The sequence below is a fragment of the Hyperolius riggenbachi genome, chromosome 8, assembly GCF_040937935.1.
Source record: "Hyperolius riggenbachi isolate aHypRig1 chromosome 8, aHypRig1.pri, whole genome shotgun sequence".
Lineage (NCBI taxonomy): Eukaryota > Metazoa > Chordata > Amphibia > Anura > Hyperoliidae > Hyperolius > Hyperolius riggenbachi.
In genome coordinates, this window is record NC_090653.1 from 171287146 (window position 1) to 171311801 (window position 24656).

Consider the following 24656-nt stretch of genomic DNA (forward strand, 5'->3'; position numbering starts at 1 on the left):
ACATGCCTTTTGTTTTGTTGTTGCAGCTGGCCAGCTGCAGTGCAGCCAGAAAAATTAGGCAGGCATGTACACGCACCAGAAAAATTAGTATAGCGGCCCGCTGCTAGCAGCGGCCTTAAAAAAATTCAGGAATTCGCATGGAGTCCTGGACCATGTTGGTGGTGGCGGAAAAGGCAAGAGGCCTGCAGGCATATATGCTGTGTGTGGGGACTGACTTAGTCTTCGGGCGGGCAGTAGCCGTCCGGTATCCATGCCTCATTAATTTTGATAAAGGTCAGGTACTGAACACTTTTGTAACTTAGGCGACTTCTCTTCTCAGTGACAATGCCTCCAGCTGCGCTGAAGGTCCTTTCTGACAGGACGCTTGAGTTAGGGCAAGACAGAAGTTGGATGGCAAATTGGGACAGCTTTGGCCACAGGTCAAGCCTGCGCACCCAGTAGTCCAAGAGTTCATCGCTGCTTACAGTGTCTACATCCACACTTAAGGCCAGGTAGTTGGCTACCTTCCGATCCAGGCGTTGGTGGAGGGTGGATCCAGAGGGGGTAAGGCGAGGCGTTGGACTAAAGAATGTCCGCATGTCCGACATCACCATGAGATCGCTGGAGCGTCCTGTCCTTTCCTGTGTGGACATAGGAGAAGGATTACTGGCAGTGGTACCTTTATTGCATTGTGCTGTGACATCACACTTATATGCATTGTAAAGCATACTTGCCAGCTTGTTCTGCATGTGCTGCATCCTTTCTGCCTTCGGGTGAGTTGGTAACATGTCCGCCACTTTGTGCCTATACCGAGGGTCTAATAGCGTGGCCACCCAGTACAGCTCATTCCCCTTGAGTTTTTTTATACGGGGTCCCTCAACAGGCTGGACAGCATGAAAGACGCCATCTGCACAAAGTTGGATCCAGACGTACTATCCATCTCCTCTTCTTCCTCCTCAGTGACGTCAGGTAAGTCCTCCTCCTCCCCCCAGACACGAAGAATACCACGGGAACGTTGAGCAGCACAAGCCCCCTGCGACACCTGCTGCGGTTGTTCTGCCACCTCCTCCTCCACAGAAACACCTTCCTCATCATCCGAGTCTGACTCCTCTTCCCCACACCACTCTTCCTCCTCCTCCCTCTGTGCTGCCGTTGAGGAAACATCTGGTTCTGATGAAAAATTCCTCCCACAACTGTTCCTGCCATAACTGTTCCCCTTCACGCTCCTCCACAGCTTGATCCACCTCTCTACGCACGGCACGCTCCAGGAAGTAAGCGTACGGGATGAAGTCGCTGGTGGTGCCTTCACTGCGACTCACCAGGTTGGCCACCTCCTCAAATGGCCACACGAGCCTGCATGCATTTCGCATCAGTGTCCAGTTGTTGATCCACACCATCCCCATTTCCCCAGATTGTGTCCTTTTACTGTAATTGTACAGGCACTGGGTGACGGGTTTCTCCTGTTCTAGCAGGCAAGAGAACATGACCAGCATCAAATTCCAGCGAGTCTGGCTATCACATATCAAGCGTCTCACCAGCAAGTTGTTTCTCTGCTGAATGTCCACAAAGCGTGCCATGGCTGTGTAAGACCACCTGAAATGCCCACACAACTTCCTGGCCTGCTTCAGGATGTCCTCTAAGCCTGGGTACTTTGACACAAATCTTTGAATGACTAGATTCAGCACATTTGCCATGCAGGGTACATGTGTCAGCTTTCCCAAATTCAAAGCGGAAAGGAGATTGCTGCCATTGTCACACACCACGTTGCCGATCTCCAGCTGGTGTCAGCCACTGATCCACCTGTTTGTTAAAAGCAGCCAGGAGAGCTGCTCCAGTGTGACTCTCTGCTTTGAGGCAAGATATGTCTAAGATGGCGTGACACCGTCGTACCTGGCATGCAGCATAGGCCCTGGGGAGATGGGGCTGTGTAGCTGGAGAGGAGATCGCGGCACCAGCCAAGGAGGAGGAGGAAGATGACGACAGCGAAGAGGATGTAGCAGGTGGAGTTGAGGTGGCCTGCCTTCAAGCCGTGGAGGTGTCACAAGTTGGTTCGCTGCACAGCCATGTACTCCCTGCTTGCCATCGGTCACCAGGTTGACCCAATGGGCTGTGTAAGTAATGTAGCGGCCCTGCCCGTGCTTGGCAGACCAGGCATCCGTGGTCAGGTGGACCCTTGACCCAACGCTGTGTGCCAGAGATGACACCAGTTGCCTCTCCACTTCATGGTGCAGTTTGGGTATTGCCTTTTTAGAGAAATAATTGCGGCCTGGCATCTTCCACTGCGGTGTCCCAATGGCCACAAATTTACGGAAGGCCTCAGAGTCCACCAGCTGGTATGATAACAGCTGGCGAGCTAACAGTTCCGCCATGCCATCTGTCAGACGCCCGGCAAGGGGATGACTGGCAGAAATTGGCTTCTTCCGCCCAAAGATTTCATTCATGGACACCTGGCTGCTTTGGGCAGAGGAGCAGGAACCGCTCAAAGGCAGAGGCGGAGTGGAGGAGGGTGGCTGTGAAGGTGCAAGGGAGAAAGCGGCTGAAGATGCTGCACCTGAAGGAGGAAGAGGAGAAGGAGGGTGGATTTTCTGTTGTGTGCTGCTTTTGCTCAGGTGCTCTTCCCATTGCAGTTTGTGCCTTTTCTCCATGTGCCTTCATAAAGCACTTGTCCCTCCTGTGAGTGTTGGCCTTTCCACGGCTCCATTTTTGGAGGCAGAGACAACAGATGGCATTGCTCTGATCTGAGACAGACACATGAGAAAATTTCCAAACCGCTAAACCCCCTGGGGTGATAGCACTATAGTGGTATCAGTAGCTGATGTTGAAGGGCATGTTGGCTGGCTGAACATAGGTGGCAATACATGGCGCCGGACACTGCCACCAGATGTTTCTGATGATGAGCTCCCCCTGCTTCTTACAGGAACTCTTCTCCTCCTACTCCTCTCTGACTCCCCCTCTGAACTGTCCCCTTGGTCATCTTGTCTCTTAGGAACCCATGTGGGATCCATATCATCATAATCATCATAATCATCTTGCCCAGCTTCGCTTGCCCCAGACACCTCCAAAACTGCACCAACATCAGGTACTTCATCATCCTCATCCTCACACATTACGTTCATAGTGTCGCCTAACTCCCACATATGAGGTGATGTAACTTGCTTAACGCCTTCATCTTGTTGTAGGAGTAGTGGCTGTGTATCAGTGATTTCACCACCAAATAACTCCTGCAAAGTGTCAAATGCAGCGGATGTGGTGCTTGTAGTAGCGCTGATGGCTGCGGAAGATGAGGTCCTGACAATCTTCTGTACTTTGGGCCAGGGCCGCACGAAATCACATCAACACGACCTCGCACAGACCTGCCGGGTGGCCTTCCTCTGGGTCTGCCTCTACCGCTTCCTCTACCTGTTTTGTCCGTTTTGTCTATATTAGGGGGGATGAAGTGAAAGGTATGCACTGACTTGACTAATACAATTTGCAGTCACACAGGTGCAGTTAATAGGTATGCACGGAGTGGTATATCACACTGCGTGCACTCACGTAGGTAGGTGGGTGCACTGAACACAACAGGTAGGTATATGCAGTGATGAGGTGGGTTCACTCAACACAACAGGTAGGCATATGCAGTACTGGGTATTACAATGTGCACCTGTCACACACACAGGTAGTCACTGAATGTGCTGGGCCTGGCTGGCAGTGACACACAGTATGTGTCAGTGGGACACACAGAAAGAAAATAGATTACAAGAACAAGATTAGCTCTCAAAAGAGCTGTTGTGGGGTGCTATCTTAACAATAAGGAATCAGCAAGGAGCAAGCTAACAGGCCTACAAGAGCTCTCTAATTAGTGCAGGCACACGAGTGAGTGTAATGGCTGGTGTTGCCTGCCTTTTATAAGGGGGGGAGTGGCTCCAGGAGGGAGTGTAGCCTGCTTGGCTACAATGTGCCTGCTGGCTGTGATGTAGAGGGTCAAAGTTGACCCTAATGGTGCATTATGGGGGCGAACCGAACTTATAGAAAAGTTTGCGGTCCACCGCGATCGCGAACCCTGAAAGTTCGCCGGGAACCGTTCGCCGGGAACCGTTCCGGCCATCTCTACTCATTGATTGAAAGTATGTAACATAAAATGCATTTCATCAATGCCAAAACTTAGGAATTTCAAAGCTATGTTAAGATGGCATCTTCTTATGGGAACAAAAAGCTTCTGGCCAGCAGCCTGTCATTGCCAACGTGAATGCCCCAGCATGTCATCTGTATAATAAGATTCAACGAAGCCCCATATCAGCCATGTTCCAGCATTTAGCCATGCCACCCTGCTGAAAAAGCCTCTACCTTACACTGATAGAAAAAAAGGCCAGGGCCATTTTCTGCAAGGGGACAGGGCTATGCATTGGAACTCAGCTGATATTGGGCTCCACTGAATCTTATGAAACTGACAATGTGTTGGGAAACTTTTAAGCATTATTGTACCTCTGTGATTTTTTTTTATTTTTTTTTGCTCTATGTACACCACAGACACATATTAACTGAACTTAGAAAATAGCTGTAGAGTAGCTGTTAATAGACAAATGTAGCAAGAGGGATATGGATGCTGCCATGTTTATTTCCTTTTTACCAATACCAGTTGCCTGGCAGCCATGCTGACCCTGTAGTATTTGTAGCTGTAGACCCTGAAAAAGCATGCAGAAGATCAGGTGTTTATGACATTATTGTCAGATCTGACAAGATTAGCTGCATGCTTGTCTCTGGTGTGACTCAGACGCTACTGCAGCTAAACTGGTATTGTTTAACCATTTCAGCCCACAGGGATTTTTCACCTTATGGACGAGAGGAATTTTCACCTGTCAGCGCTTCTCCCTTTCATTCCCCAATAGCTTTATCAGTACTTATCACAGCGAAATGATCTATACTTTTTTTTCACCAGCAATTGGGCTTTCTTTGGGTGGTAAATTATGCTAAGAATTATTTTAATCTAAATGTATTATAATGGGAATAATAAGAAAAAAATGGGAAAAATTCATTATATTTCAGTTTTCAACCATTACGGTTTTAAAATAATTAATGCTACCATAATTAGAATCCACACATTTTATTTGGCCATTTGTTACGGTTATTGCGACGTTAAAATTATACCCCTAGTGTAATGTATGGTGACAATATTTTATTTGGAAACAAATTTTTTGCCCATTATTTGTTAATTTTATGTCCTCTTGACAAAAATAATTATTTATTTTTATTCCCCAAAGTCAGTAGGTGTGTTTTACTATTTGGCCACAAGATGTCCCTACTGAGCAAAAAGCCCATTAGCATACAATGTACGCTAATTGGGATACTATGTATCACTACATTGTAACCAGGGAAGTGACGTAGGCTTCCATCGGAAGCCTCTGATCACAGCGTCGGCGGGGAGATTATGAATGGAAACATTGTTTCCATTCATACATTTAACGATCGAGCGGCGGAAATTGCGGCGGTGGCGCAAAGCGCGGCGGCTCCATTTACAGAATAAACACTGTTTTTGAACAAAAACAGTGTTTATTCCAAGCGGACATGCTCGGATTGGCACAGGGGACTTTTGTCCCCTGCAGCCAATCCCCCCTGCTAGCAGCAGCAGCAACGCGATCGCGGGCATCTGCCCACAGGATCGCTTGCAGACCCCCCAAACTGCAGGGACGTGACTCTGCGGCTCTAGCACCTGCCGATGCGGACGTGAAGCTCACGTCTGCATGGCTGAAATGGTTAAAGGAAATAGAGATGGCAGCCTCCGTAGCTCTATCACGTCAGTTATCCTTCAAATATAAATCCAACTAGTCCTTGGTAAGAGTACTTGTGGTAGGTGCAGACAGGGACAAAGAACATCGATCAGAACTTAGGCAATCTAACTGTGGGTACATGTAAGAGTGATGTGCAGGTAGTCTGCAGGAGAATGAGGTGATTTTTCCTCTATTACACATTCTTCATGCACAAGCTGAACCAGGTTTACTTATTTGCCTGGCCCAGCCAATCATAGTGTCCAGCAGTTAAATTTTTTTGTTGGGAAAATGCACACTATTGCTGTCTTGGCCATGCAAGGTGATAAGTAGAGATGGCCTGAACATTTTGCCGGCGAACGGTTCCAGGCAAACTTTGGGTGGTTCGCCTTCACCGGCGAAGGCGAACTTTCCCGAAAGTTTGGTTCGCCCCCATAATACTTCATTAGGGTCAACTTTGACCCTCTACATCACAGTAATCAGGCACATTGTAGCCAATTAGGCTACACTCACTCCTGAAGCCACTCCCCCCATATATAAGGCAGGGAGCGCCGGCCATTACACTCACTCATGTGTCTGCCGTAATTAGAGAAGGGCAAGCTGCTGCAGACTGTCTCTCATAGGGAAAGATTAGTTAGGCTCTTGGCTTGTTAGCTTGCTCCTGGCTGATTCTTATTGCTAAAATAGCACCCCACAACAGCTCTTTTGAGAGCTAATGTTGTTATTGTGATCTTTTGTTTTTCTGTGTGACCCACTGATCTAACTAACACTTGTGTTGCATAGACAGCTTTTGTAATTCATACTGTGTGTGTGCCACTGCCAGGCCCAGCACATTCAGTGACTACCTGTGTGTGTGATAGGCAGCTGCACATTGTAATACCCATTACTGCATATACCAAGCTGTTGTGTTGAGTGAACCCACCTCATAACTGCATATACATAGCTGTTTTGTTCAGTGAACCCATCTCATCACTGCATATACCTAGCTGTTGTGTCGAGTGGTGTCATCATTGTCCGCCATAACAGAATCTCGTTAAAGAATTTAAAGTTAATTCATTTCAAATACAGCAAGCCCTTGAAAGTCCTCCTGTAGTGTTATTTTGGTCACTACCTCGGGACGTGCATGCCATGTCTGCTGCCTTCCTTGGATGTGTGGTGGTAGCCGTTACTGCTCCTGTGCCCACAGCGTGCCTGCTGCCTTCCTTGGATGTGTGGTGGTGGTAGCCGTTTCTTCAGCTCCCACTCCAGATCGGAAACGAACCAGGATTCCCCGGTAATTACCCCTGGTCAATCACCACGGTACTGAGAAAGTACAATCAAAAGTTTCACACAGTTGAATGAATGGCAGACTTGCCCTCCATAACACATTCTTGGCAAATGCGTTCGAATTGGTTTGTCTTCCGCTGGGTCAAGGGTCCACAGATGCCTGGTCTGCAAAGCACAGTCAGGGCAGGTACATTACGTATACAGCATGGGTCTCAGGCTTCCACTTCGGAGTGGAATCGAACCCTGATTTCCCGGCCGTTACCCACTGGTCACAATGGCAGACTTGCCCTCCAAAACAGATTCTCATGAAAGGCAAGTGGCGTCATCATTGTCCGCCATAACAGATTCTCGTTAAAGGATTTAAAGTTGATTCATTTCACATACACAGCAGGGCCTCGAAAGTCCTCCTCCTGTATTGTTAGTTTTGGTCATTACCTCGAGACGTGCATGCCTGCCTGCTGCCTTCCTTGGATGTGTGGTGGTAGCCGTTTCTTAGGCTCCAACTCCGGACCAGAATAGAACCAGGATTCCCCGGCCATTACCTGGGGTCACAATGGCGGTGGTGGACGTACCAGGACGAGTACAACGGACCCCGGAGTGGCGTTTTGAGCATAGGACAGTGGCAGCTGTGGGTGGAGGACAGTACGACAACGTGCCCTGCCTGGCAACAGGGGAGAGCCTGTGAATAAAACTCTGTGTGCAATTAACAGCCTGGACATGTGAGTGCAATATTTTAATAAAAGTGGTTTTAAAGTTACAATATTACGCTGTATGAGGCTTTTCTTTTGAGGTTTTGCAAAGGAGGAAAATCGTTATTGGGCAGCATTGACATTGACAGGATCCTGAGGAACCTAGGCTTCCTGGAATAGTGCATGGTTGGCCAGTCTAATAGTGACCAATACGTCCGGTGAGTCTGTTCACTACTGGGTGTCTACGGTGGAGGTGCTACCGATAATTGATGCAAGAACACTGAATATGAAGATATAGAAATGAAGTCACTTGAAGGGTGTGCGCTGAGCAAATAATATAGTGACTTTAAAAAGGGTTGCCTAAACCTGGTGACAGCGCACCCTGTAGGACAATAATACCTTGCTATAGCGCTTTGAAATTTATATACAATGGCAGACTTGCCCTCCATAATAGATTCTCGTTGCAGGTACTGAACCGCAAGCAGAAAATATAATTAAAAAAAAAATAGATGTAAGCTTTAACAATGGTAGAGTAAGAACCATGGAAAGTTGATAAGGCAGTCAGACACTACCTATAATGTTGACATCACTGAGCGAGGAAGAGCAATCTCGCCAAGGTGCGCAGTAGTCCAGCACGGTCGTCACTACACAAACAGCTGTTTGCGGTGCTTTACACAGTGAGTTTGGTGTGTCAGTGTGAAGCAGTACACTAATTAGACTACCTGATTGATGTATACACATGCTAGTTGTTTTAAAGCACTTTAGGTCTGCAATTTAGCATTCAATGTGATTTCTGCCCCTAAAACGCTGCTTTGCGTCAAAACCAGATTTTTCCCCAGGACTTTTGGCATGTATCCCACTCCGCCACCTGGGGGTCCAGGTGTTAGACCCCTTGAAACATCTTTTTTTATCAAAAAAGAGAGTAAGAAGTGTTGCGCCAAAAATTATAGCTGCTGGCCCTGATTAAGGGTAACCCAATTCCTCTTAATAAATACTCATATAATATGAGCGCTGTCTGATATTATATGAGTATCTTTTTTTATCACTTTTCTGGCCAGCATAAGTGTTTCTAGTTTTCCAAGTTCGCCTTCCCATTGAAGTCTATTGCGGTTCGCGAAAGTTCGTGCAAACCGAATCTTCCGCGGAAGTTCGCGAACCCTGTTTGTGAACCAAAAATCAGAGGTTCGGGCCATCTCTAGTGATAAGGTGGCCACTGTTGTGTAATTATTTTTGGAGGATTGGTAAAATAGAAGTAAAACTAGGTGTCTGCTTAGTGCCGAAACTATTTAAAATAAATTTCATAATTGCAGATATGGATATTCGTGGATTTTTCACCAAAAAAGCGCAAAGTTTTTGCAGTAGAACCTGAATGCAGTGTGTCACAGCTGTCCCATACATAATCAAGTGAAATTACTGCAGACAGTGAAACCAGCTCAGATGTAACCCACGTCCCAGAATGGGAATACAGTGACAATGATAGCATTGCCACACTTGAATCTGATAGTGAGACAGCTACTGTTGAAGGAGAAGATACAAGCCAGGAAATTATAGAAGTATGCAGGGACAGAATCCATGTGCAAAGGCCTCCTGGTCCAACAGACATTAGCCAGACTAGAGACACCAAGCCTGTCCAACAAAAACTCAACGCATTTCCGCTAAAAAAAAATTGGTCAACAACATAGAGGCTTTAATCCCAACTGGTACACAACTTTTTACTGGATTGAATATTCACAATCTGAGGATGCAGTGCACTGCTTCCCATGCAGGTATTTCCCTCAGTCAAATAAATCCACCAATGCTTTTGTCCGACTTGGCTTCCAGAACTGGAAAAAAGCTATAGGAAAAGATGGATCACTGACTATACGTAACGATGCCAAAGCACATAAAGCATCACACTGATGAAGCCCACGTGACAGTGGGCGTAACATATGTGGGCGAGGCTTGAGGATGATGGGTTGGAGGAATAGCCTGGACTAGAGGCTTGACGCACGCCCTATAGATACACGGTGAGCCGGGAGGTGTTTGAGCGAGCCGGATCATGCAGCAGGTACCTGCCACCCGCAGGACGCCGCGGAAGACCTCGAAAGGGAATCTAAGACATAGCGGGAATCCGTATGAAGAGCGGTAAAGTACGCTTAACAGAGAGAAAGTGTGTTAACTGCTGCTGCTGAGTTAGGAACGTTGCACAAAGCTCTAGTTTGGCAGCTATTTGTTTCATTGATCCAGTGCTACAAACCTATAAGAGACTATTTGCCTGCACGTCTTTGGAAAGGTTGTCTGAAGAACTTAATTAAAACGTGGGAGTGCTGGTTTCATATGAAGTAGCCTTAGAGCGTCTGAAATCATTTTTATATACATCGGTTACAGGGTCGGCCGACCAATCTGAGTGTGTTTGAAGTGATGTGGAAGCGTGCGTGGTTCCAGGAGTACTCCTAGGTTGATGCCCACATCTTGTTTTTATGAGGGTTCATGTTTTTAACATGGGGTGGTTTTCACGTGTTTTTCTATTAATAAACTGATTTTTGCAGCGGCTGTATTTACATTTTTTCTAGTTTGTCTTTCTCAACTTGCCTTCCCTAAGGTTTTCCTTAGGTAATCTCTGCTTTTTAAAGGGCTTGTGCACCGGTCTTTTCAAATGTTTGCCAAAGCACATAAAGCCTGTCATGTAGCCTGGTGTGAGTTTCAGATATGCACAAGAGATGAACCTACTTTAAATACAATGCTTGGTGAAGAACACTGTAAACTTGTAGCCGAAAACTGACACTATATAAAAACAATATGTGATATTTTGAGATTAACAGCAAGTCAGGGCATTGCACGAAGAGGCCACCGAGAAGATGAAACAAGCTTGATTCGGGGAAATTTTATTGAAATTCATCTTCTTTCAAGACATGACGACATAGTAAAGAAAAAATTTGCAGGTGCAAGAAATGCACACACCACAGCATCAAGATGAGCTTATTAACATTATGGCTAAATTAGTAAGACAAGAAATCACCAAAGAAATGTCTCATACCGGTGTCTTTTTAATTCAGGTTGACAAATCAAAGGACATTTCCAAAAACGAGCAGTTATCTTTTGTAAAGAGTTATGTTTATAATTATCCAAAACAAAGAGATGACCAGCACCGACCGATTTTTAAATTGTAGATGTTTATTCACCAGAAGCATGTGAATAAAACATAGCCAGCAACATACGAATGGCATATGCCATTTGGATGTTGCTGGCTATGTTTTATTCACATGCTTCTGGTGAGTAAACATCTACAATTTAAAAATCGGTCGGTGCTGGTCATCTCTTTGTTTTGGATTCCACTAAGTCCCTGCTTGCCACATTGACTAGACCTGGCACAACCAACAAGGCAAGTTTAGGTGTGCTGTCCAGGAAGTACAAATTATGTTTATAATTAGAGATGGCCCGAACCTCCGATTTTCGGTTTGCGCAAAAGGTTCGGTTCGTGCGAACTTTCGCGAACCGCAATAGACTTCAATGGGGAGGCGAATGTTGTAAACTAGAAACACTTATGCTGGCCAGAAAAGTGATGGAGAAGATGTTTCAAGGGGTCTAACACCTGGAGGGGGGCATGACGGAGTCAAAAGTCCCGGGGAAAAATCTGGATTTGACGCAAAACAGCGTTTTAAGGGCAGAAATCACATTGAATGCTAAATTGCAGGCCTAAAGTGCTTTAAAACATCTTGTATGTGTATACAGCAATCAGGGAGTGTAATTAGAGTACTGCTTCACACTGACAAACCAAACTCACTGTGTAACACACTGCAAATAGCTGTTTGTGTAGTGACGGCCGTGCTGGACTGGTGCGCACCATGGAGAGAGTGCAGGCCGTGGCAGTTTTCAAGCCCATATGGTCGTTGGGCTGTGGTAGCTCAATGATAGAACAACAGTGACTGTCCAGCTGATCAAATTTGGTCTGTCCACAATGAAGCAAAGACCTTATTATCTTGGGAGTTTTTCCCCCCACACTCATATAGTTGTCGGTCATTGCTTCATTGTGATATCCAAGCCCCTTCACCGCGGCAAGGTAATGATCAAGAAAGGGAATTGGCACATGTACATGCCTTTTGTTTTGTTGTTGCAGCTGCAGTGCAGCCAGAAAAATTAGGCAAGCATGTACATGCACCAGAAAAATTAGTATAGCGGCCGGTGCTAGCAGCAGCATTAAAATTTCAGGAATCCATCTGGAGTCCTGGAGTCCTGGACCCTGTTGGTGGTGGTGGAGAAGTCAGTCAAGTGGCCTGTGGGCAGAGGTGCTGTGTGGGGAGCGACTTAGTCTTGGGGCTGGCAGTCACATGGCGTGCAGGCAGAGATGCTGTGTGTGGGGACTGACTTAGTCTTGCGGCGGGCAGTAGCCCTCTGGGATCCATGCCTCATTAATTTTGATAAAGGTGAGGTACTGAACACTTTTGTGACTTAGGCGACTTCTCTTCTCAGTGACAATGCCTCCAGCTGCGCTGAAGGTCCTTTCTGACAGGACGCTTAAGTCAGGGCAAGAACAGAAGTTGGATGGCAAATTGGGACAGCTCTGGCCACAGGTCAAGCCTGCGCACTCAGTAGTCCAAGGGTTCATCGCTGCTCACAGTGTCTACATCCACACTTAAGGCCAGGTAGTCGGCTACCTGCTGGTCTAGGCGTTGGTGGAGGGTGGATCCGGAAGGGCTAAGGCGAGGCGTTTGACTAAAGAATGTCTGCAATCACAATGAGATCGCTGAAGCGTCCTGTCCTTGCCTGCGTGGACATGGGAGAAGGATTACTGGCAGCAGTACCTTTATTGTGTTGTGCTGTGACATCACCCTTAAACGCATTGTGAAGTATAGTTGCCAACTTGCTCTGCAAGTGCTGCATCCTTTCTGCCTTCAGGTGAGTTGGTAACATGTCCGCCACTTTGTGCCTATACCGAAGGTCTAGTAGCGTGGCCACCCAATACAGCTCATTCCCCTTGAGTTTTTTTTTATACGGGGGTCCCTCAACAGGCTGGACAGCATGAAAAATGCCATCTGCACAAAGTTGGATCCAGACGTACTATCCAACTCCTCTTGCTCTTCCTCAGTGACGTCAGGTAAGTCCTCCTCCTCCATCCAGCCACGAACAATACTATGAGCAGCACAAGCCCCCTGCGACGCCTGCTTCAGTTGTTCTTCTGCCACCGCCTCCTCCTACTTCTCCTCCTCCAAAGAAGCACCTTCCTCATCATCTGAGTCTGACTCCTCTTCCCCACACGACTCTTTCTCCTCTTCCTCCTCCCCCCTCAATGCTGCCACAGGTGTTGAGGAAACATTTGGTTCTGATGAGAATTGATCCCACAACGCTTCCTCCCATAACTGTTCCTGTTCACGCTCCTCCACAGCTTGAGCCACCACTCTACGCATGGCACGCTCCAGGAAGTAAGCGTACGGGATCAAGTCACTGATGGTGCCTTTACTGCGACTTACCAGGTTGGTCACCTCCTCAAACATCCGCATGAGTCTGCATTTTGCATGAGTGTCCAGTTGTTGGGCCAGAACATCCCCATCTCCCCAGACTGTGTCCTTCTACTGTAGTTGTAAAGGTACTGGGTGACAGCTTTCTCCTGCTCTAGCAGGCAAGAGACCAAAAGGAGGGTCGAATTCCAGCGAGTTGGGCTATCGCAAATCAGGCGTCTCACTGGCAACTTGTTTCTCCGCTGAATGTCCGCAAAGTGTGCCATGGCCGTGTAAGACCGCCTAAAATGACACAACTTCCTGGCCTGCTTCAGGACGTCCTCTAAGCCTGGATACTTTGACACAAGTCTTTGAATGACTAGATTCAGCACATTTGCCATGCAGGGTACGTGTGTCAGCTTTCCCAAATTCAAAGCGGAAAGGAGATTGCTGCCGTTGTCACACACCACATTGCTGATCTTCAGCTGGTGCGGAGTCAGCCACTGATCCACCTGTTTGTTAAGAGCAGCCAGGATAGCTGCTCCAGTGTGACTCTCCGCTTTTAAGGCAAGACATTTCTAAGATGGCGTGACACTGTCGTACCTGGCATGCAGCATAGGCCCTGGAGAGCTGGAGCTGTGTAGCTGGAGAGGAGATCGCAGCACCAGTAGAGTTGAACTGCCACTCAGCCAAGGAGGAGGAGGATGAAGACAGCAAAGAGGATGTAGCAGAAGGAGAGGAGGTGACAGGAGGCCTGCCTACAAGCCGTGAAGGTGTCACAAGTTGGTCCACTGCACAGCCACGTACTCCCTGCTTGCCATCGGTCACCAGGTTGACCCAATGGGCTGTGTAAGTAATATACCTGCCCTGACCGTGCTTGGCAGACCAGGCATCCGTGGTCAGGTGGACCCTTGACCAAACGCTGTGTGCCAGAGATGACACCACTTGCCTCTCAACTTCACGGTACAATTTGGGTATCGCCTTTTTAGAGAAATAATCATGGCCTGGCATCTACCACTGCGGTGTGGAAGAGAACAGATGGCATTGCTCTGATCTGAGGCAGACGCATTAAAAAATGGGGTGATGGCACTATGGTGGCATCAGCAGCTGATGTTGAAGGGCATGTTGGCTGGCTGTCCATAGGTGGTGATACCTGGCGCCGGACACTGCCACCAGCTGTTTCTGACAACGAGCTCCCCCTGCTTCTTTCAGGAACTCTTCTCCTCCTACTCTTCTCTGACTCCCCCTATGAACTGGTCCCCTGTTCATCTCCTCTATTGGGAACATACATGGCATCAGTATCATCATCATCATCATCATAATCATCCTGCCCAGCTTTACTTGCCTCAGACACCTCCAAAACTGCACCAACAGCACGTACTTCATCCTCCTCCTCCTCACTTGTTACATCCATAGAGTCACCTAACTCAGACATATGAGGTGGTGTAACTTGCTTAACGCCTTCATCTAGTTTTAACAATGGCTGTGCATCAGTGATTTCCCCACCAAATAACTCCTGCGAACTGTCAAATGTAGTGGATGTGGTATTTGGAGTAGCACTGGTGGCTGCGAAAGATGAGGTGTTCTGTGTTAAATTAATCAACCACATCCTGACAATCTTGGGAGTTGTTGGGAGGTGCCTTCTTCTGAGCATTGTACTTTTGTCCAGGGCCACACGAAATCACATCAGCATGACCTCGCAAAGACCTGCCGGGTGGCCTTTCTCTGGGTCTGCCTCTACCTCTGCCTCTACCTGTTTTTTCCATTTTGTCCATATCGGGGGGGATGAAGTGAAAGGTATGCACTGACTTGAGTAATACAATGTGCAGTTATCAGGTATGCTTGGAGTGGTATATCACACAGCGTGCACTCACGTAGGTAGGTGGGTGCACTGTGAATAACAGGTAGGTAGGTACAGTGGGTTGCAAAAGTATTCGGCCCCCTTGAAGTTTTCCACATTTTGTCATGTTACTGCCACAAACATGAATCAATTTTATTGGAATTCCACATGAAAGACCAACACAAAGTGGTGTACACGTGAGAAGTGGAACGAAAATCATACATGATTCCAAACATTTTTTACAAATAAAAAACTGCAAAGTGGTGTGTGCATAATTATTCGCCCCCCTTTGATCTGAGTGCAGTCCGTTGCCTATAGACATTGCCTGATGAGTGCTAATGACTAAATAGAGTGCACCTGTGTGTAATCTAATGTCAGTACAAACACAGCTGCTCTGTGAGGGCCTCAGAGATTGTCTAAGAGAATATTGGGAGCAACAACACCGTGAAGTCCAAAGAACACACAAGACAGGTCAGGGATCAAGTTATTGAGAAATTTAAAGCAGGCTTAGGCTACAAAAATATTTCCAAAGCCTTGAACATCCCACAGAGCACTGTTCAAGCGATCATTCAGAAATGGAAGGAGTATGGCACAACTGTAAACCTACCAAGACAAGGCCATCCACCTAAACTCACAGGCCGAACAAGGAGAGCGCTGATCACAAATGCAGTCAAGAGGCCCATGGTGACTCTGAATGAGCTGCAGAGATCTACAGCTCAGGTGGGAGACTCTGTCCTAGGACAACTATTAGTCATGCACTGTACAAAGTTGGCCTTTATGGAAGAGTGGCAAGAAGAAAGGCATTAATTATTAACAGAAAGCATAAGAAGTCCCGTTTGCAGTTTGCCACAAGCCTTGTGGGGAACACAGCAACCATGTGGAAGAAGGTGCTCTGGTCAGATGAGACCAAAATGGAACTTTTTGCCAAAATGCAAAACGCTATGTGTGGTGGAAAACTAACCCTGCACATCACTCTGAACACACCATCCCCACTGTCAAATATGGTGGTGGCAGCATCATGCTCGGGGGGTGCATCTCTTCAGCAGGGACAGGGAAGCTGGTCAGAGTTGATGGGAAGATGGATGGAGCCAAATACAGGGCAAACTTGGAAGAAAACCTCTTGGAGACTGCAAAAGACTTGAGACTGGGGCGAAGGTTCACCTTCCAGCAGGACAATGACCCTAAACATAAAGCCAGGGCAACAATGGAATGGTTTAAAACAAAAAATATCTATGTGTTAGAAAGGCCCAGTCAAAGTCCAGATCTAAATCCAATCGAGAATCTGTGGCAAGATGTGAAAACTGCTGTTCACAAACACTGTCCATCTAATCTGACTGAGCTGAAGCTGTTTGCAAAGAAGAATGGGCAAGGATTTTAGTCTCTAGATGTGCAAAGCTGGTAGAGACATACCCTAAAAGACTGGCAACTGTAATTGCTGCAAAAGGTGGTTCTACAAAGTATTGACTCAGGGGGCCGAATAATTATGCACACCCCACTTTGCAGTTATTCATTTGTAAAAAATGTTTGGAATGATGTATGATTTTCGATCCACTTCTCACATGCACACCACTTTGTATTGGTCTTTAACGTGGAATTCCGATAAAATTGATGCATGTTTGTGGCAGCAATGTGACAAAATGTGGAAAACTTTAAGGGGGGCCAAATACTTTTGCAACCCACTGTATATACACACACACATACATACAGTGGTTTGCAAAAGTATTCGGCCCCCTTGAAGTTTTTCACATTTTGTTATATTACTGCCACAAACATGAATCAATTTTATTGGAATTCCACATGAAAGACCAAGACAGAGTGGTGTACAGGTGAGAAGTGGAACGAAAATCATACAGGATTTCAAACATTTCTTACAAATCAATAACTGCAAAGTTAATTCAGTTATATCAGTTCAAAATAACATATTTCTTTGACATCAAATGTGGCAAAGATTAGACATCACCATGGGGGATTAAAGTTCTGCACCACCAGGGGTTTAGGGTTAGGCATTATAACTTTTTTTTTTATTATTATGATTATTAGGATTATCCACCACCAATGGGGGTATTAGGGTTAGCTACCACCAGGGAGGTCATAGAGTTACGCACCACCAGGGGGTCTTAGGGTTAGGCACCACCAGGGAGGTGTCTTATGGTTAGGAACCCCCAAGGGGGTTTTAAGGTTAGGCACCACCAGGGAGGTTCTTAGGACTAGGCACCACTAGGAAGGGTCTAAGGGTTAGGCAACAACAGGGGGTTTTAGGGTTAGGCACCAAAAGGGAGGTCTTTGGTTTAGGCACCACCAGGGGGGGTCTTAGGGTTAGGCACCACCAGGGGAGAGATCTGTGTGAGAGTAGGGAGGAGTTAGGTCATAGTAGTCAGATTTCTCAGGCTATATCCCTTTTCTTGGCTATATCCAGCTTTCACCATGAATATTTACCCAAACGGACTGCACATCTTCACAATCTTCATCCACCATCTCATCATTCACGACAGCTGTAAAAGAGTTCTTAACAAAGAGACAAACCCCTCCAACCTTTTTTCCCCTGCTCTATCCTTTCTAAACACATTGTATCGCTCTAAATTCCCTATCCAGTCATGGCTTTCATCCATCCATGTCTTTGTTATTTCCACAATGTCATAGCCTTTGTCAATCTCGTTACAGGCAGGGACGGATCTAGACCAAGTTGTGCCTGGGGCAAGGTCAGGTTTTGGCGCCTAAACTGCCATTCCCCATCCAGTTTTGGCGCCTAAACGTCAGGTTTTGGCACCTAAACTGCCATTCCCCATCCAAATGTTGCTGCCTTTTTAAGAATTCAACAAACTGCGCCTGGGGAAAGAGACCCGTCTGCCCCCCCCCCCCTAGATCTGTCCCTAGTTACAGGATAATGTATATCACCATCAATATGTGAAAGATGGGTTAATATTTATTAATGGAAGGAAATAGTGTTATTAGAAGCCTACAATGGCTCTGCTCAACCTCTCCTCTCTATCCTTTCACTCTTCTTTTCTTGTCTGTCAGTCCTCTTATTTCTTCTCTCTCTCCTTTTTATTTCTACTTAGTGCTCATTGTAATTTTTTTTTCTTCTCGCTTCTCATAAACTAAGGTTCTTACTCTGAGCTTATAATTATCTTTCATTCTTGTTTTTTTTTGTTCTCTATTTAACCACTTCCCGACCGCCTAATGCACAGAGGCGGCCGGGAAGTGGACCCCGCAAGGACCAGCTCATGCCCAAAGGCGGCGGTCCTTGTAGGGGCATGGGCGGAGCGATCGCGTCATCCGTGACGCGATCCTCCGCCGGCGCCTGTCACCGCTCACCCGCCGCAACATCCCGCCGGCCACACGGAAGCGCCGGCGGGATGTTAACCCCGCGATCGCCGCATACAAAGTGTATAATACACTTTGTAATGTTTACAAAGTGTATTATACAGGCTGCCTCCTGCCCTGGTGGTCCCAGTGTCCGAGGGACCACCAGGGCAGGCTGCAGCCACCCTAGTCTGCACCCAAGCACACTGATTTCTCCCCCCCTGCCCCAGATCGCCCACAGCACCCCTCAGACCCCCCCCTGCCCACCCCCCAGACCACTGTTTGCACCCAATCACCCCCCTAATCACCCATCAATCACTCCCTGTCACTATCTGTCAACGCTATTTTTTTTAATCTCCCCCCCCCTGCCCACTGCCCCCTCCTGATCACCCCCCCACCCCTCAGATTCTCCCCAGACCCCCCCCCAGACCCCCCACCCCCTGTGTACTGTATGCATCTATCCCCCCTGATCACCTGTCAATCACCTGTCAATCGCCCATCAATCACCCCCTGTCACTGCCACCCATCAATCAGCCTCTAACCTGCCCCTTGCGGGCAATCTGATCACCCACCCACACCGATAGATCGCCCGCAGATCCGACATCAGATCACCACCCAAGCGCAGTGTTTACATCTATTCTCTCCTCTAAACACCCACTAATTACCCATCAATCACCCATCAATCACCCCCTATCACCACCTGTCACTGTTACCCATCAGATCAGACCCTAATCTGCCCTTTGCGGGCACCCAATCACCCGCCTACACACTCAGATTGCCCTCAGACCCCCCCTTATCAATTCGCCAGGGCATTATTTACATCTGTCCTTCCCTGTAATAACCCACTGATCACCTGTCAATCACCTGTCAATCACCCATCAATCACCCCCTGTCACTGCCACCCATCAATCACCCCTGTCACTGCCACCCATCAATCAGCCCCTAACCTGCCCCTTGCGGGCAATCTGATCACCCACCCACACCAATAGATCGCCCGCAGATCCGACATCAGATCACCACCCAAGCGCAGTGTTTACATCTATTCTCTCCTCTAAACACCCACTAATTACCCATCAATCACCCATCAATCACCCCCTATCACCACCTGTCACTGTTACCCATCAGATCAGACCCTAATCTGCCCCTTGCGGGCACCCAATCACTCGCCTACACGCTCAGATTGCCCTCAGACCCCCCCTTATCAATTCGCCAGTGCAATATTTACATCTGTGCTTCCCTGTAATAACCCACTGATCACCTGTCAATCACCTGTCAATCACCTGTCAATCACCCATCAATCACCCCCTGTCACTGCCACCCATCAATCACCCCCTGTTACTGCCACCCATCACCCTCAGACCCCCCCCCCCCTTATCAATTCGCCAGTGCAATATTTACATCTGTGCTTCCCTGTAATAACCCACTGATCACCTGTCAATCACCTGTCAATCACCCATCAATCACCCCCTGTCACTGCCACCCATCAATCACCCCCTGTTACTGCCACCCATCAATCAGCCGCTAACCTGCCCCTTGCGGGCAATCTGATCACCCACCCACACCAATAGATCGCCCGCAGATCCGACATCAGATCACCACCCAAGCGCAGCGTTTACATCTATTGTCTCCTCTAAACACCCACTAATTACCCATCAATCACCCCCTATCACCACCTGTCACTGTTACCCATCAGATCAGACCCTAATCTGCCCCTTGCCGGCACCCAATCACCCGCCTACACGCTCAGATTGCCCTCAGACCCCCCCTTATCAATTCGCCAGGGCATTATTTACATCTGTCCTTCCCTGTAATAAACCACTGATCACCCATCAATCACCCCCTGTCACTGCCACCCATCAATCACCCCCTGTCACTGCCACTCATCAATCAGCCCCTAACCTGCCCCTTGTGGGCAATCTGATCACCCACCCACACCAATAGTTCGCCCGCAGATCCGACGTCAGATCACCTCTCAAGTGCAGTGTTTATATCTGTTCTCTACCCTAAACACCCACTAATTACCCATCAATCACCCCCTGTCACTGCTACCTATCAGATTAGACCCCTATCTGCCCCTAGGGCACTCAATCACCCGCCCACACCCTCAGAATGCCCTCATGCCCCAGCCCTGATCACCTCGCCAGTGCATTGCTTGCATCTATTCCCCCCTCTAATCACACCTTGAGACACCCATCAATCACCTCCTGTCACCCCCTAGCACACCTACCCATCAGATCAGGCCCTAATTTGCCCCGTGTGGGCTCCTGATCACTTGGCCAAACCCTCAGATCCCCCTCAGACCCCCTTCCGATCACCTCCCCAGTGCATTGATTGCATCTATTTTCCCCTCTAACCACCCCCTGAGACACCCATCAATCACCTCCTGTCACCCCCTAGCACTCCTATCCATCAGATCAGGCCCAATACAACCTAAACAATCTAAAAGGCCACCCTGCTTATGTCCGGTTCCACAAAATTCGCCCCCTCATAGACCACCTGTCATCAACATTTTCAGATGCTTATACCCCTGAACAGTCATTTTGAGTCATTTGGTTTCCAGACTACTCACGGTTTTGGGCCCGTAGAATGCCAGGGCAGTATAGGAACCCCACAAACTGACCCCATTTTAGAAAAAAAGACACCCCAATGTATTCTGTTAGGTGTATGACGAGTTCATAGAAGATTTTATTTTTTGTCAAAAGTTAGCGGAAATTGATTTTTGTTTTTTTTTCATAAAGTGTCATTTTTCACTAACTTGTGAAAAAAAATAAAATCTTCTATGAACTCGCCATACACCTAACGGAATACCTTGGGGTGTCTTCTTTCTAAAATGGGGTCACTTGTGGGGTTCCTATACTGCCCTGGCATTTTAGGGGCCCTAAACCGTGAGGAGTAGTCTAGAAAACAAATGCCTCAAAATGACCTGAGATTAGGACGTTGGGCCCCTTAGCGCACCTAGGCTGCAAAAAAGTGTCACACATGTGGTATCGCCGTACTCAGGAGAAGTAGTATAATGTGTTTTGGGGTGTATTTTTACACATACCCATGCTGGGTGGGAGAAATCTCTCTGTAAATGGACAATTGTGTGTAAAAAAATCAAACAATTGTCATTTACAGAGATATTTCTCCCACCCAGCATGGGTATGTGTAAAAATACACCCCAAAACACATTATACTACTTCTCCTGAGTACGGCGGTACCACATATGTGTCACTTTTTTGCACCCTAAGTACGCTAAGCGGCCCAAAGTCCAATGAGTACCTTTAGGATTTCACAGGTCATTTTGCGACATTGTTGGTTTCAAGACTACTCCTCACGGTTTAGGGCCCCTAAAATGCCAGGGCAGTATAGGAACCCCACAAATGACCCCATTCTAGAAAGAAGACACCCAAAGGTATTCCGTTAGGAGTATGGTGAGTTCATAGAAGATTTTATTTTTTGTCACAAGTTAGCGGAAAATGACACTTTGTGAAAAAAAACAATTAAAATCAATTTCCGCTAACTTGTGACAAAAAAATAAAAACTTCTATGAACTCACCATACTCCTAACGGAATACCTTGGGGTGTCTTCTTTCTAAAATGGGGTCATTAGTGGGGTTCCTACTTCCTATACTGCCCTGGCATTTTAGGGGCCCTAAACCGTGAGGAGTAGTCTTGAAACAAAAATGACCTGTGAAATCCTAAAGGTACTCATTGGACTTTGGGCCCCTTAGCGCAGTTAGGGTGCAAAAAAGTGCCACACATGTGGTATCGCCGTACTCGGGAGAAGTAGTATAATGTGTTTTGGGGTGTATTTTTACACATACCCATGCTGGGTGGGAGAAATACCTCTGTAAATGACAATCTTTTGATTTTTTTTACACACAATTGTCCATTTACAGAGTTATTTCTCCCACCCAGCATGGGTATGTGTAAAAATACACCCCAAAACACATTGTACTACTTCTCCCGAGTACGGCGATACCACATGTGTGGCACTTTTTTGCACCCTAACTGCAACCCTAACTAATTTTATTTTTTGTCACAAGTTAGCGGAAATTGATTTTTATTGTTTTTTTTCACAAAGTGTCATTTTCCGCTAACTTGTGACAAAAAATAAAATCTTCTATGAACTCACCGTACTGCTAACGGAATACCTTGGGGTGTCTTCTTTCTAAAATGGGGTCATTTGTGGGGTTCCTATACTGTCCTGGCATTTTAGGGGCCCTAAACCGTGAGGAGTAGTCTTGAAACGAAATTTCTCAAAATGACCTGTGAAATCCTAAAGGTACTCATTGGACTTTACATACCCATGCTGGGTGGGAGAAATAACTCTGTAAATGGACAATTGTGTGTAAAAAAAATCAAAAGATTGTCATTTACAGAGGTATTTCTCCCTCCCAGCATGGGTATGTGTAAAAATACACCCCAAAACACAACATACTACTTCTCCTGCAGCTTTCACGGTTTATTGCTCGCTCATACAACCTGCCACCTAAATGAATTTTGGCTCCTTTTCTTGTCACTAATAAAGCTTTCTTTTGGTGCTATTTGATTGCTCCTGCGATTTTTACTTTTTATTATATTCATCAAAAAAGACATGAATTTTGGCAAAAAAATGTTTTTTTTAACTTTCTGTGCTGACATCTTTCAAATAAAGTAAAATTTCTGTATACATGCAGCGCAAAAAATGTGGACAAACATGTTTTTGATTAAAAAAAACCCATTCAGTGTATATTTATTGGTTTGGGTAAAAGTTATAGCGTTTACAAACTATGGTGCAAAAAGTGAATTTTCCCATTTTCAAGCATCTATGACTTTTCTGACCACCTGACATGTTTCATGAGGGGCTAGAATTCCAGGATAGTATAAATACCCCCCAAATCACCCCATTTTGGAAAGAAGACATCCCAAAGTATTCACTGAGAGGCATAGTGAGTTCATAGAAGCTATTAATTTTTGTCACAAGTAAGCGGAAAATGACACTTTGTTAAAAAAAAAAAAAAGTTTCCATTTCTTCTAACTTGCGACAAAAAAAAATGAAATCTGCCACGGACTCACCATGCCCCTCTCTGAATACCTTGAAGTGTCTACTTTCCAAAATGGGGTCATTTGTGGGGTGTGTTTACTGTCCTCGCATTTTGGGGGGTGCTAATTTGTAAGCACCCCTGTAAAGCCTAAAGGTGCTCATTGTACTTTGGGCCCCTTAGCGCAGTTAGGCTGCAAAAAAGTGCCATACATGTGGTATTGCCGTACTCAGGAGAAGTAGTATGTTGTGTTTTGGGGTGTATTTTTACACATACCCATAGATAGCCAGATGTGCTGTATTATTCCCCCTCCCCATAGATAGCCAGACCATTTGCGCCCCCCCCATAGATAGCAAAGTGTGCCTCTGCCCCCCCTGCCCTATAGATAGCCATGTGCCACCCCAACCCCCCCCCCTCAGATAGCCATGTGTGGCGAAATGCTGACCCCCCCCCAACCCCCCCCCCTTCTTCCCTCATGCTGCAATGCTGGATAAGCATGAAAACAACATACCTCACCTCGTTCCAGCGTGATCAGCCTCCCCTCCGTGCATCACCGCTGCCTGTGTCATTATGCCGAACGGATCGGGTCCCGGCTTTATGACGTCATCAAGCCGGGACCCGATTCGTTCGGCATAATGCTGCAGGCAGCGGTGATGCACGGAGGGGAGGCTGATCGCACGCTGGAACGAGGTAAGGTATGTTGGTTTCATGCTTATCCAGCATTGCAGCATGGGGGAAGAAGGGGGGGGGGAGATGCTCAATTAAAAGGGATCGAGCGGGGAGTGGGAGGATCGGAGGGAATCCTTAGTTAGTGTAGTTAGAGGGAGGGGGGTAAATGAGCCCAGGCACGCTGTGCTCATTAAAGTGAAGTGACTTATAATCACGTCGTGTGGCTTTCGTGAGCCACTTACAACGACGTGATGATCCTGTAGTTAGGATGTGAACTGGTTAAAAAAAAAAAATATTACAATTAAAAAAATACATAAATAGTTACCTTAGGGACTGAACTTTTTAAATATTTATGTCAAGAGGGTATAACACTGTTACTTTATAAACTATGGGCTTGTAATTAGGGATGGACGCAAAACTGAAAAAAATGCACCTTTATTTCCAAATAAAATATTGGCACTAAACATTGTGATAGGGACATAATTTAAATGGTTTTATAACCGTGACAAAAGGGCAAATACATTTCATGGGTTTTAATTACAGTAGCATGCATTATTTAAAAACTATAAAGGCCAAAAACTGAAAAATAATACATTTTTTCCCACATTTTTTCCTATTTTCCCATTAAACACATTTAGAATAAAATAATTCTTGGCATAATGTCCCACCTAAAGAAAGCCTAATTGGTGGCGGAAAAAACAAGATATAGTTCATTTCATTGTGATAAGTAATGATAAAGTTATAGA

At 46.6% G+C, this 24656-nt stretch overlaps 1 long non-coding RNA gene across 3 annotated transcripts in view; it reads left to right on the forward strand.

Moving 5' to 3' along the window:
- Nucleotides 1-24656, forward strand: part of LOC137528379 (uncharacterized) — a 63538-nt gene that overhangs the window by 12655 nt on the left and 26227 nt on the right. The window lies entirely within an intron of this gene.